Source organism: Pseudochaenichthys georgianus, chromosome 3, assembly GCF_902827115.2.
Source record: "Pseudochaenichthys georgianus chromosome 3, fPseGeo1.2, whole genome shotgun sequence".
Lineage (NCBI taxonomy): Eukaryota > Metazoa > Chordata > Actinopteri > Perciformes > Channichthyidae > Pseudochaenichthys > Pseudochaenichthys georgianus.
In genome coordinates this window covers 39,914,307-39,918,836 of record NC_047505.1, presented here as the reverse complement: position 1 = coordinate 39,918,836, position 4,530 = coordinate 39,914,307, and the positions used below count along the sequence as shown (strand labels likewise).

General features: G+C 41.7%; 1 long non-coding RNA gene across 1 annotated transcript; it reads right to left on the bottom strand.

The window, feature by feature from the left end:
- Nucleotides 1-1,970: 1,970 nt before the first annotated feature.
- On the bottom strand, nt 1,971-3,751 carry LOC139435943 (uncharacterized). Its single transcript, XR_011645147.1, has 4 exons — nt 3,517-3,751; nt 2,947-3,155; nt 2,706-2,832; nt 1,971-2,623 (listed from the first exon to the last, which is right to left on the bottom strand). It is a non-coding gene; the product is annotated as an uncharacterized lncRNA (long non-coding RNA).
- Nucleotides 3,752-4,530: the final 779 nt, after the last annotated feature.

Genomic DNA, 4,530 nt, shown 5'->3' with positions numbered 1-4,530 from the left:
AAAAAGACTTTTAAATCAAATAAAATTATACAATTTACAGATATGTATACAAATATATATATATATATATCCTATATACACCATCATGTATAATGATGGTGGACACTTCACTGTCTGGATGGCAGCTTGCTGGTCTCTGCTCAGTCGCATTGAGGCAAGAATTGCCTCAAGCCCCCGACCCCCATGCCCCTTCACCAGCTCCGGCACGGTGACAATGGCCTGATGTTGAGGCCGCGGCTCTGGCTCAGGTGACAAAAGCCATGCCATGCCACACTGTGCGCCCCTCAGTGCAGACCTGAACCAGTCTACATCCTGAGTGGCGATGTCTCTGGCCAGTGGGTTGTATGTCTCCTCTCACTGTTGGTAAAGTTGAGACACCGGCTGGACTACTTTGGAAGTGCCAGGCTTCCTCCACTGGCACTCAACATCTGTGGAGCTGATCTGCCACATGGCACATATTGCCAATGCTGCAGCGTGGCTGCATTTGGACATCCCCCGTGCACAATCACAGACAGCGCTCTGCATCGCGCCATCGTCTCCCATGCAGATCTGTACAAATAAAGTAAGTACCATGTTTGTTAGCATGCTATAATAGATTGAATGAGCAATAATACAAGGATGGTCTGGATCTGGGGGTGGGAGGGGTTATTTTTCCATAGTTTTGTCCTCTTGTCTGATTGTTGTTATTGTTTGTTTTTTCTGTATTTTTTGTAATTTGTGTTGTACTGGTTGTGATTGTACATTGTATTTTTCTAAATGTGTATGAATATATTTTTGAAAAACATTTGATCAACAATAAAAAAGGACTTGGTCAGGATCTAGACTCAGTGTGTAGTTAATTAATTAATCAATGCTCTCTACATTAGGAAAACACATACCAGTGTACCCGAGGGAGTCACACACAGCTGTGCCTAGATAACCAAACAAATTGATAACCAAAACCCTTGAAGCTACACACAGCAAATAAACTCAAATGACACAACGAGATGTAAAAGGAGATCACACATACAGTATAGTCGATATAAAACTGTCCGCTTCAATCTGAAGAGCAACTAAAACAAAACACGGGAGTTTACCTTGTTCTTGTGAACACTAATGTTATCCACAGCATACACAGAGACCACGAAGTTCTTAAGGAGAAAACTAGTTCCTGAAACAAAACACGTTAGTGTACCTTGTTAGCTAATGTTAGCTAGCCTAGCTGACATTAACGTTACACATTGCACTCATATTACTCACCGAAACCTTGTAAAGCCGGTCCCGCTGCTCTTACAGAACCGACTAACTCCCCTTTCGTGTATGTACAGCTCTCAACGTGTCCAGACTTGTAGTGATGTTCACCTCGTTTTATACTTTTATTCTCATTCTGAAAGAAACAGGTGAAATTTGCTAACGTGACGGCCGTCTTTGTGATGGTGACGCGTATTGTATAACTGTAGTTCACTCAGCGGTTTCACACAAAAAAATGTGTAACTTCACAGTTTTACGACACATTTTTATTTTTTTGACTTGCAAATATTCTTTTAAATTGACAAACATCATATGTGTCATTCGTGGCACAATTCAAACGGGATCAAAAGATAACCTTTCTCTCTCTATTGACTTCAATGTATAATTTTACGCTTCCGGGGTCCCATGGAGGCTCCCGGAAAGGGAGGGACTTCGCCTCTCTATTGGCGCTGACGAGCCGTGGGGCCGCCATCTTGGACCGGTCACCCGCTCCACTCAGTGTAATCTGTCTGGCAGGCGCAATGAAGTGTCAGCGCATTTTATCAATCATAACTCGCTGAATACAAAACTGATTTTCACGGGGGGTTTTTTTCTGCAAATGTCATATATGTAGGCATGATACCGGACACATGATTCGGCGTATTTTAATATTCATAGTAGGCTTAACAGCAATAGAATATTCTGGTATTTGATAGCCTATATGTATGACAGGTATTTTGCAAAAGACACACGATATATAATATAGGCTCATATATACACACACACATAAAAAAACCACTAATGGTCTATATGATAGAGAAGCAGAAGCAGATTGTGTAGGCCTATACTCAGCTATTTTAATAAGTTGAAAAATGAAGAAACAATAATACATTATACATAGACAGAAGTTATATATCAGTAAAAATGAATATCTATATCTATGTCATACAAAATGAAAATCTACTTCTATATCTATATAAAAAATGTAAATGTTCAAGTTAAACACAAGAACATGACACCACCCCGCCCAAAACCATATTTACATAAAGTTGCTCATGACACCCGAATTCCCCGTGCATGCGGCTCCTCCAAAGCATGACTGAGAAGGACCCTTTGTGTTTCAGGTGACAAAGACTTCGTCAGGTAATATGCAATGGGAGCTTTCCAATGTCCTTGCCAACCACCATGAACACAAGAGCCTCAGTAGCAACATCGGTTTCATTGTTTCCATCACCCATGTCGACAAAACCAGACATTGACTGGTTATGTGGATTATATTGCACATGTTTTCTGATGGTCATCCAACATGAGTGCAACACATCCATATTTAGCCTGGTCTTCCTGGCATCTTCTCTCCAGCATATCCAGCATCATCTTGTTCAGGCCAGGCTTGCCATCCACCGAACACAGCCACCTGTACAAAAATTGAGAAGTAGCTATGTAACGTACTTGCAACCGTAATTTCCAAAAATGAAATTGAACAACATTAAGACTACCTTTTTTTTTAGTCTCTCTGAGGTATTTGTATGCCTTTGGACCATTGTAGATGGAGTGTGAGGGCAAATTCTCTGTGGTCCTTTGAGTACTCATGGCCCTGCTTTGCCTTGAAGTCTATTTGAAGATCTGAAATTGTATGAGAAAAAATTAATAAGTCCCCTTCATATAATAACAAAGGAGTTTAATAAAGAGTGTAAGAGCAAGATGTACATGAATTTCAAAGTGCTACTTTCATCTTACCTGAGTAGAAATCAAGCCTCTTTGAGTTCTTCATTAATGAGGTTCTTTTCCCTCAAATCCCCCAAAAGACTCCTCACTGTGGTCTTTGCCCTCTTTTCTCTAGCCATGGCATTCTTCCTCTCTCGCTCGAGACTCTCCACTCTTGCTAAAGCTTCATTGAGTCTGGCCTTAAGAGCAGTAGGAGAAGCAGGCAAGACATAGCTATGATCCTAGTAGAAAGAGGGATGAACATGGTTTGAGTGATGTTTCACTTCACACACATCACTTTGACACAACTAGAGTATGGCCCACATTCTTTCTTATAGTCATCACCTGTCAAAGCCACTGCCAGCATCATGTGTGTGTGTGTGTGTGTGTGTGTGTGTGTGTGTGTGTGTGTGTGTGTGTGTGTGTGTGTGTGTGTGTGTGTGTGTGTGTGTGTGTGTATGCCAGGAATGCATGTTCAACATGTCTTCAATTGTGTGTGTATGGGTTTATTTGTGAGTGTGTTTAATATGAGTGGCAGCAAACAAGAGAGATTTTACTTTGTCTAGGACCATTATGAATGATGTTGAAAATAGAAATACTCACATCATTAGGCTGAGGTTGTGAGTGTGAAGCTTCTGGGTCGTCCTGAGGGGCCACAGACAGGCTCTCTTCAGCTTTTCTGGAAGTAGACGTAGTCCTGCTCTTTTCCGGCTAAAATGAAAAAGCATAATACTTGAAAAGAACACGCACACACACACACGCACACACACACACACACACACACACACACACACACACACACACACACACACACACACACACACACACACACACACACACACACACACACACACACACACACACACACACACACACACACACACACACACACACACACACACACACACACACACACACACACACACACACACACACACACACACACACACACACACACACACACACACACACACACACACACACACACACACACACACACACACACGTATGTCACCCTGCCCTGTTATTGACAATAGAATGATGATACACCTACTCTTTGGATGTGAACCGGGAAGCTGAAGATGGAGGGAATAACACCATCTCTGAGTCGGACAATCTGTCCTGTCAAACTCGTCCTGCTTAAAATGCTCACTGCAAATCACGGATGACTCGCTTGCAGTGAACCCAATTCCCTCCTCAAAGCAACTTCCCACTTCTTTCTCATATCTTTGTCTTTGGGAAACCTTCAAAATAAAAACGGGAGATTTGAGAGATTCAACACAAAAACATTTTAAGAAGGAGGTCAAGCTTATTTTCTTCCTTCTTCTTCCTAGATAGATTAGATTATACTTTATTCATCCCACAACGGGGAAATTCACTTGTTACAGCAGCGATTTATAAAGTCTCAGTTGGCCATGAACATAATGTTTGCTGGCTACGATTTCGCTGGCGGACATCAATACAGTACAATAATATTCTATTTACAAAATACAACCAATTATAATGTTGAATCTTACTTGTGAAAAGTAATCCCCCGACCCCTGTTCGCAATCGTCCGCCGATTTGCACAGCAATATGCCGCACAGTGCTCTGGCATCTTGAAACCTCTGCTGTCTA